Genomic DNA, 10,375 nt, shown 5'->3' with positions numbered 1-10,375 from the left:
TATGGGCTGCTGCAGGGAAAGTTAACATCCCAGCCAGACCCAGTACAGTACTCTAAAAGGCTCTCCTTTTGCCCCTACTACTGATATGTAACTTTTCCCTTTTTCTATTCCCTTTGGAAGTTTTTGAATAGTAGATTTTTCGGCCCCCTGTGTCCACTAAAAATAAAAATTCCTCTTTATGGGGACCAATTAACAGTTTTATCAAGGGCTCTGTTGATGTTGAAGTCCCCAGAAAATATAGCCCCTGACACCCCTATTCTTCTTTAAATATTTTCTCATCTTGCTCCCACTTACGACAGTTTCTCTGAACATGTCCCTTCTTATTGCAATAGTAACACACGGGAACTGTGAATCTCTCTCGATAAGGCTGTCCCCTAGGTGCTTTCTCTATTCCTTTTTCCCTGCTCTCTCCAGGTGGAATCTTACTTTTCTGACTTTCTCTTACTGCTGCTACAAAGACCTTGGCTTTTGCTTTTTGTTTTTCCTCTTCTCTCCTAACATATGCTTTCTGTGCTTCCCTAAGTAATTCTTCTAATCCCCTTTCTTGCCAGCCTTCCAGCTTCTCTAAATTCCTTCTTATATCCCCCCAGGATTTTGCTACAAACTGGGTTCTAAGGAGCGCGGTTCCTGCTACTGTATTTGGGTCAATTCCAGAATACATTTGTAAGCTTTTCCTTAATCTCTCCAGCCATTCTGTTGGAGATTCATCTTTTCCTTGTTGCTCATTAAATGCTTTATTAATATTTTGCCCTTGAGGAACCGCTTCCCTTATTCCCCGTATGATTAATGTTCTCAAATCCCTCATATTTTGCCTTCCTTGGGGTTGTTGATGATCCCAGTGGGGGTCCACATTTGGCCATTTTTGATCTCCCGGGGGTCCTGCCTGATTCTGTCTTTCCCACATTCTCATCCCAGCTTGCCTAATCATTCCCCTTTCCTCGGCCGTAAATAAGATCCCTAAAATGGACTGTATTTCTTCCCAGGTGTAAGTATTGGGACCTAGGAATTGGTCCAGCTTTTCAGATACCCCTAGGGGGTCATCTAATAAGGTACCCATTTCTTTCTTAAAATTTCTTACATCTGTAGTGTTTAATGGGACTGCCACAAACCCGATGCCTCCCTGGTTGCCTCCGAGGGGTACTTCTCGTAAGGGATACAGAGAAGCTCCCTCAGATACGGCAGCCCTACTTCTCGTGCATGCAGCTGGAGGTCGATCTAATTCCGGTGCTTTTGGTGGTGGAGGCAGGGGCAACGGTGGTACTGGTGGAGGTACCAGACACCGGAGGGGGAGCCGTCGCCGAGGGTAGATTGTTAGGATATGGGGGTGGTAAATTATCCAATGGCTCCCATTCATCATCCTTTCCTTTTTGCTGTCTTTCTTCTTTTTCCTTAAACTTTTCACCTGTTTTTAGTGTAAATATTGGGGCTGGAAAAGGATGTCAAGTTCTAATCCATAACTCTGCATAATCACTCTCCTCCTGACTAAAAGGTTTTTTTGAATTGACATATATATTCAAAGCCTGGCAAATCCAGTCGTCAAAGGAACCAAAAACAGGCCAGGAGACATGTGGTCTTAGAGGTTTCTTTGGCCATTCTATCATGCAGTACTGCACCAATTTTAATTTGCTTTTTCCTTCTTTGGGGCCCCTATCATTCCAATTTTTAATCATTATCCCTAATGGACTTTCTGGTGGTATATCTGGTAATTTGCTCCCTTCTCTCTGGTCCCGGGTCTTCGATTTTGTCTGACCCATCTAGGAATTTTACTGTGGCAATTCCTACAGCCCTTGGTTGCCTAGCAAGAGTGTCTTGCAGGGGGTTTATAAACTATCATCCACCCACGAAACCTATAGGAATCGCTTCGGTCCTTCACCGGCCAAGTCCCTCGCAGGAGATTGGAACCACGGTTAGAAGACCTCTGCACTCGCTTCGGAACTAGATTCCGTCTCAGTCACACTCTTACACACACAGGCAACCGAATCCCACCCAACTGAACAGTACACACTTCAAATACTCACGACACTGTCGTCTTCGTTCGGATCTTCGTGTGCAGAATTACGGGCAAAACCTAACGCTGCAGCTGGCAAGGGAGCTTATAAAAATCAAATTCTTTGCTTGCCTTTATTCGGGTTCAGGATGGCGTTAGTCCTGACCTGACTCGATTAGGAGCCACCAAATGGTGGGGCGCCCCCCCTAGATCAAGTCAGAATTCGGGAACCAAGACCATCCCGGACGAGCCCCCCAGTTGTGATAAATGATTGAGTCCCAAATAGGATTCTAATTAAAGTTTCTAATTTATTAAGCGAATAGAGGCAAGCAAACAGCGCTGGGTGCACCGGGAGTCTCTGCTCCACCAAGACGCACACCCCACAGTTCCCATTTCGGGCTTATATCTCCTCTACTAATGCATATTCATTGGTGGGTGTGTCCTAATTCAAGCATGCCTTCTTCTTCTGGAATCTTCTCGAACCTTCTCGACCCCAGACCACATGCATGCTCCCCCCCCCCCCCCCAGTCTTCTGCCTAGCAACAACACTGGTCCAGGCTGTTCCTGTCAGGTGGCCATTGCAGAACACAAGAACTATATACAGACATTAACCACCAAATGTAAAAACCATATACATATATTGATCACCAAACACAATAACTATATACATACATTAACCATCTCCATTTCTCCAATCTTGTGGTTATACAAGGATATATAAGAGTCACATTCTATCATGTGGCCCTAGCATTGCTCTACATTGACATGAATCAGATGAACATATCTCACACTAAATATTTTACACGCTGCATTCAGTAACTTTTCTGGGTCTTCCAAGTCCCTCCAATTTGTAATTTCTTTCTGAGATCAGAGGCAGATTGCCCTAGAAAAAGGCTCGCCAATTGCCTCCATTCATCTTCCAAAGCCAGGTCCAGATTGGTATATTTTCTCATTGCATTTCGAAGTTGGGCCAAAAATTCCACAGGGGTTTCTTTCAGACCTTGCTGAATACTATACAGGGTTGAATGATTTATAGGTTTTGGAACCACGTTCTCAATTACCAATTTAATCTGATTTCGGTATTTACATTACTGTTCATAATTTCCTGGATGATTAGGGTCTCAGTGGGGTCGGTCAGGGGAATGCAATCATCTACAGTTCCCTGAGTGGTCCCATTGGCAATCTGAGCTTGCACATGAACTCAGGCTGTTTTAAGAATTAGCTGCTTTTCTGTTTCCATCATCTCCCCCAACATTAGATCAATGTTTCCCCAGTCTGGATCCTGATTTTTTTTCTTCTTTCTATTAAGTCCACCATTGGTTACAATATTTAGTTAGGGTCTTACAATTAACATTTCTTCCGTAGCCCACTAACGTCCTTCCAATGGGCCAAGATACAACCCAGAGGGGTCTTTTTATTAATAGTACTCAAAGTTCTTCTCATTATGATATCTTTTCTCAATCTCTTACACTTCGTCCATCTCCGGCCATATTCCTTGCGGAATAGTGGAACCACAGATCGGGACTCCACACTTGCTTCTCAGCGATGCTGCTTCCCACTCACTCAGCACAATCATGCAATCACACAAAGAGGCCCCTTACACTTCTCACTCAAGCAACACAAAATAGAAATCACTACTGTAAATAATGTCACTTATTTAAACAAAGTTCCCATCATAAATCATGATCCGTTAAGTGTTTTCCATTATTCAATGTCAAGAACACATTCAGAGTCAAAGTTCCAGAACAAATCCAAAACTAAACAAAGTTAAAACAACGTACCAACTAAATCACACCCAATAACTAGTAGTACGGCACCCAACATAGAACGTCTTCCACACTTTATGGGTACCTTCCAAAACAACGGTATACCCATCAAACAAAATTCCAAAAAGAATACCTTTGCAAAAGATGGTCATTGTCTGTCCCCATGGTGACCCAGATGAGGTGAGGAGTCCCTCCGAGAATTTCCCGGGGCATGCCTAGAGAGTCCCACATCTCAGTGGCTCCCGCAGCCAAACAGAGAGTATCCTACCTGGGTTGCCAAACTGACACGTCTGGACGCCTACCTGGGCAGCCTGCTCTGAGGATCCTGCTTTGCAGGGGGGTTGGACCCGATGATCTTTCGAGGTCCCTTCCAACCCCTACAGTTCTGTGATTCTAATTCTGTGACACAGTGCTAACTCAATAACCAAAGTTATTAAGCAGGTATTAAAATGGTCAAAAAATGGAACACAGGAAGTTCTGCACCAACATGCAAAAGAACTTCTTCACGGTGAGAGTGATGGAGCACCCTGTGAGGAGTTGGTTAAATATTGGTTCTGATAGCAATAAGTATGGATGGTGGGGAGAAATTATTCATTTCAGTTAAGACTGCGTGACTGGAGTTGCTGCTCTTTTGTGTGGTCCTGCTGGAAACCTTAGAGAAGAAGGATTTAAGCAGTTCATGTCTGAACAGATTTTTGAGGTCTCGGAGTGATTAAATATTATTTTGATGTTTTATTCTTCCTTTGTTCTGGGAACAGGATTTTACGTAAAGAAGAAATACCAGACCTTGCTACTTAGTCTTTTTTCTACTACCTGAAGATGCCTGACTCTACTAGCTTAGTCATATTGATGTTAGGTTTGCATTTTTGTTTCTTGAATGCTTATTTTTCAGAGGATGGAGTTCACTTCTAGTTTTAGTTCATACTGTGAGAAACAAAGTCGTGTTTTCACAGTAGAATGTGTTTTTGCAGTGGAAAATTCCACTATGCATATTCAGAAGTGCAGGCATGACAGTAGCATAGCAGTGGGGAGTATGTTACGCAGATAAGGGGAAGGTCCCACTATCCCAAAAGGAGGATAGCTAGGAAAAACAGGACAAGCAGTGCAAAATAAGTAAAAACAAACAAACAAACAAAAAAAACCATAGGCCCTCTAGTCACTAGAGAAGAAAGAAAAATAAAAGGAAAATGAGAAATTAATGGTTGGTTAAATCAAATTGTACATATATGGATGCCCGCCATTGCAATCATGAATAAAATAGCTTCACAGAAGCCCCTGTCTGAGAAAATTATTGAGGTATTTCTCACAGTTTGGGGGCTCATCCAGGATCTTGTCGCCTACTGGAGAGTTCTTGCCATTACGGATGGGAAGGTGCACCCCCGTGATTTCAGCAGTCCTGTTGGGGGTGGTGGGTTGTCTCGGGATGGCTGACAAAGAACCGAGACTGTTAAACTGAAGACAGGTTCTCTGAAGGACTAGGGAGAAGGGAGAACAGTAGGTACAGGTACATTTATTGAAAGAGACCCAATAATTCCGTGCACTGACCAAGGTAAGGCAAGCTTTAATGTATTGCCTTGGGGGGTTTGGAGAGACTTTTGTGTGGAGTGTGAATGAGACGCACTTTTAGTGCGAAGCGAGTGTGGAGTCCCAATCTGCAGTTCCGTGGTCCTGTGAAGGGTGCGGCCGGAGACAGACAAAGTGAAATATAGAAGAGTGAAAGAGAGTCTTGGGGAATTAGGAACATTTAGGTGTATGGTACCCTGGGCACAGTAAATTGTTTGGCAGTATGACCTACCTCTCTCCTTATCTTAGATACAGGCGTGTGGTACCCCATGGGCGGTAAAGTCCACAGCAGCACCTCAGGAAGAGATGGGGAATAAGGGCGCCAAGGAACAGCAGAATGGTGATGGAGACCCCAGAATTGTGCCTAAAGATAGTCCTTTGGGAAGAATTATAAGGAATTGGAAAAACAACCCCAAAAAAACAGGGAAAAAATAAAACAATTGTAAGATATTGTGTAACTGTCTGGCCTAAAGAGCCAATAAAAGGAACTTCAGCATTTTGACCAAAATACGGGTCTGATGAAAATTCAGACTATAAATTTATATGTAAACAATAAGACTCCTTTTTCAGAAAATGAGTCAAGTTATGCTTCCTATAATCCTAATATTGCACCGGTGGCAGCAGCAGCTGCTCCAGGAAGGGAGACAGGGCCTGAAATTAACACTGTCCCTAGAGAAGGAGTGCACTCTAGGCTCTGGCAATAATTAGAACAATCTAGAAGAAATATTGAAAATTTCGCCTTCCCTGATACTAACACTACTAACTAACACTAACTGTGTATCCTCTTAGGGAGGTTCCAGTGAGACAAGGACAAATAGGTTATGTGAACTCCCCTCACCTTCCCAGCAGAGAGGTTAGGAGTTTTAAGAAGGAAATGAACTCTATAATTGAGCCTACAGGCCTAGCAGAACAGTCAGATCAGTGTCTAAGGCCTAATTTGTATTCCTGGGGGGGTAATGATGTCAATCTTGAGTATGTTATTCACTGGAGAAGAATGTTCAGGAGGGGAATGATTAGGCGGGCATCTATGTAAGAATAGTAAAGAACCAATGACCCCCTCTCCAACTGGGAGTAATTCCTATAGAGCAGAAATATCCACTTATCCAACTGGAATAATGACAACCAGCAAAACAGAAATCATATGACAGACTTAGGGTCAGAATGAAAAAGTATTCGGGGTACTTACCTATTGCTGATGGGCTGGAGCAGTGAGAAACAAAGAAACAAGCTGAGGGCACCTTCCCCCATCCACACTCTTCCACCTCCTCCCCGCCCTGAGTGGTGCTTGGAGTCGGGAGTGGGGGCTTCAGTCAGTCCATGGTGCTTCATTTCCTCTGCTCCTTCACGGTCACTCTCTCCTCTGCTCTGGCATGGGGTCCCTCCTACAGAATCACAGAATCATCTAGGTTGGAAGAGACCTCCAAGATCATCTCATCCTCTGACCTAACGCTAACAAGTCTTTCACAAAAACAAAACATTAAGCTCTACATCTAAACATCTTTTGAAGACCTCCAGGGATGGTGACTCAACCACTTCCCTGGGCAACCCATTCCAATGCCTAATAACCCTTTTGGTAAAGAAGGTTTTCCTAATAACCAACCCAACCTAACACCAACCCCCCGGGGGGGGGGGGGGGGGGGGGGGGGGGGGGGGGGGGAGCCCATTCCCTCTCTCCCTCTCATCCGATCACTGGGCATGACCTTGCTACAGCCTCCTTTAAGGTATGGAGAGTGATAAGGTTGCCCCTGATCCTTCTCTTCTCCAGGCTGAACAACCCCAGCCCTCTCAGCTGATGCTCATAAAACTGTTTCTCCAGACCCCTCACCAGCTTTGTTGCCCTTCTCTGGACTCGCTCGAGCACCTCGATGTCCTTCTTGTAGTGAGGGGCCCAAAAGTGAACACAGGACTCGAGGTGCGGCCTCACCAGAGCCGAGTACCGGAGGGACAATCACTTCCCTAGTCCTGCTAGTCACACTGTTTCTTATACAAGCCAGGATGCTGCTGGCCTTCTTGGCCACTTGCGCACACACTGCTGGCTCATATTCAGCTGGCTATCAACCAATACTCCCAGGTCCTTCTCTTACAGGCAGCTTTTCAGCCACTCATCTCCCAGCCTGTAGCACTGCTTGGGGTTGTTGTGCCCCAGGTGCAGGACCCAGCACTTGGCCTTGTTGAACTTCATACCGTTGGCCTCAGCCCATCCGTCCAGCCTATCCAGATCCTCCTGCAGAGCCTTCCTACCCTCGAGCAGATAGACACATGCACCTAACTTGGTGTCATCTGAAAACTTACTGAGGGTGCACTCGATCCCCTCATCCAGATCATCGATAAAGATATTAAAGAGAACTGGTGTGGGAGTGTGGCCATGGGGGTTGCAAGCCCCATGGTTGGTAATAACATCGGATTCTTAATGATGAGGCTATCAGGAATGTAAAGAGTTTAGAGGGAATAAAGAAGGGTGATTCAGGAGACCCCTTTTTGTCTCGGGTTGCTTGTTCTCCAGCCTTTAAGACATGGAAGTTGCTGGGTGTTTGCTGTTGCTGGGCAAAGTTGTTGACCAATGAAGAGTTAGTGGAAAAGTACTGCTCTGGGGCGAATGGTATAAGAAGGGAGCCTGTCCTCAATAAGATAGATGAACTTATGCTCTCAGTAAGAGAGAGTTGAAGTTATGTCATCAATAAAGTAGTAGCAGTTACTGATCCTAAAAGAACCCTGGTGTCCGTGTGGTCATTTCGCCACAAACTGGACCTAATACTGAGCCCTGGGGGGCCACTAGAGCAGGCTGCCCAGAGCCACATCCAGCCTGGTCTTGAATGCCTCCAGGGATGGGGCATCCACAACCTCCCTGGGTGACCCGTTCCAGTGCCTCACCATCCTCTGAGTGAAAAACTTTATTCTAATTTCCAACCTAAATCTCCCCTGTCTTAGTTTAAAACCATTCCCCCTTGTCCTATCATTACCAACACATGTAAACAGGCCTTCCCCCTCCTGTTTATACACTCCCTACAAGTACTGGAAGGCCGCAATGAGGTCTCCCCGGAGCCTTCTCTTCTCCAAGCTAAACAAGCCCAGTTCCCTCAACCTTTCTGCATAGGAGAGGTGCTTCAGCCCTCTGATCATCTTAGTGGCCCTCCTCGGGACCTCCCTCTCCCTGCTGGCCACCCCTTTTTTAAGGCAGCCCAGGACATAGTTGGCCTTCTGGTCTGCAAGCATGCACTGCTGGCTCATGCACAGCTTCTTGTCCAGCAGGACCCCCAAGTCTTTCTCTGCAGGGCTGCTCTCAAGTTATATTCTTATATATGAGTATTATATTCTGACTCATATTCTACTAATAGTCCATATTTGAGAAAGTTATTGATTATTCCTTCCATTCCCCTTCTGTCTTCCACCTTTAGTGGGTATTGCTTTTGGCATACCCTGGGAGCATTTTTCTTTAAATCAGTTTTTAGAGGTACTGCATTCTTTGCTCTCCCGGGTATTCCTGTAGCCCAAACTCCCAGATACACTTGGTTCATAATTACATCAATTGAGGGAGTCCTATCTGGAGCTTCCTCTGGACTCACCAGAGATAGACTTAAGAGTTTAATATTTTCATCATCCTTGACTTTTATTTCCATTTTCCCTTGTTCAAAAGACATTTTCGCATCCAATTTCTCCAGCAAGTCCCTTCCTAACAAGGACTTGGCGAATTGGGTAATTATAAAAATCGATGTATTCCAATCATTTTCCCAATTTAAATTTCAAGGGTTGCAAAAAGAATGCTTTTTCCTGTTGGCCAGTTGCTCCTATTACATTTACAGACTCAGCACTTTCCAGAATCAATTTTTGGTTTAACATGGAGAAATAAGCTCCTATTTATTGAACTACGTGCAATAAAAGATGCCTAAGGCCTGTACTGAACAGCAAGAGAAAGCAAACATCCAGGTAAGTGCTGACCATGGCAATGTTGATTGGGAATTGAGTGGTTGGGGGTCTTTCCAACAGAACTTGGCATGCAGACAGAAATGTGACCTTTGAGGTCCTTGTCTGTCTTCTGTTGAAGCTGTGGTATTTGACCCATAACTGTATAGAGTTGCTAAATTCTCGAGAGATAGTCTAGATGTCCCTGGTTCAGCTTTTTGCCACATTCATGGCAGTGTTTGCTGACATACTGCCAGGCTCTTCTGTGAAGGTGTATATCTGGGGGAGGGTGCGTTATTCCAAAGGAACTGATATTTGCCGTCATGGGTAAAGTGGAAGGCTTTGTGACTGAGGAAGAACGGCATGGACATGTTACTGCTCTCTCTGTTGCACATGAATTTCAACAGCTGGGTTTAGCTGTCATGTTGATGGAACTACCGGAAGAAATTTTGGAAAAGTGAGTATTATCTCTCTTTAAATTCACCTTTTAAAGTATCCTTTCTGCAGACTCCCATCCGTACTTTACGTACTTGATTTGCATGAAACAGATTCAGACTTTTCTATTAAGTAGTGTCCCTATTTAAATTCTCTGTAGTCGGAGAATGAGAATTATAAATAATGCTTGGCAGTTTAAAATCTCTTGGTTTCTACGAAGGCTTACTTGCCGAAACAAATAGGAAGTAGCCTAAATTTCAGTAAAGACACAGAATATAAAAGGTCCTCTTCTCGATAGGAAACAAGCATTGCAAAACATAAACCCTGTTTCCCATAGAACTCCGTACATACTCGTTCAGTGACTGCAGTCTTTCAGTGGTCCCCTCAGGTACAATATCGCACATGTTGTGCTGCAGACTGTACCTTTGCATACATTCCATCTCGTGCTGTTACTTGTACCTGCAGAAAGTTTACCTCAGATTAAAAAAAAAACAACAGGGAAGCGTCCCAGACTCATGCCAGTAGGACCATCCCACTGTGGCTTGTAAAATCCCAAAATAGGACGATGCTTGGAAGAAGTTAACCTATGGAGGAGAAGGGCAATCTCCTGTTAGACAACAGGTTTGTGAGACTGGTTTCCCCACCCTCCCTGTGCATTTTCACAGAATCACAGAATAGTCTAAGTTGGAAGAGACCTCCAAGATCATCTCATCCAACCTCTGAC

General features: G+C 44.5%; 1 long non-coding RNA gene across 1 annotated transcript in view; it reads left to right on the top strand.

Moving 5' to 3' along the window:
* Positions 1-6,374, top strand: part of LOC118157879 — an 11,201-nt gene extending 4,827 nt beyond the window's left edge. Inside the window, exon 3 of the long non-coding RNA XR_004746735.1 lies at positions 6,361-6,374. This is a non-coding gene — a long non-coding RNA (uncharacterized LOC118157879). The remainder of the gene's footprint in view (positions 1-6,360) is intronic.
* Positions 6,375-10,375: the final 4,001 nt, after the last annotated feature.

The sequence above is a fragment of the Oxyura jamaicensis genome (genome assembly GCF_011077185.1).
Source record: "Oxyura jamaicensis isolate SHBP4307 breed ruddy duck chromosome 13 unlocalized genomic scaffold, BPBGC_Ojam_1.0 oxy13_random_OJ72505, whole genome shotgun sequence".
Classification (NCBI taxonomy): Eukaryota; Metazoa; Chordata; class Aves; order Anseriformes; family Anatidae; genus Oxyura; species Oxyura jamaicensis.
The sequence above is the reverse complement of the archived record's forward strand: the minus strand, read 5'-3'. Positions and strand labels throughout refer to the sequence as shown.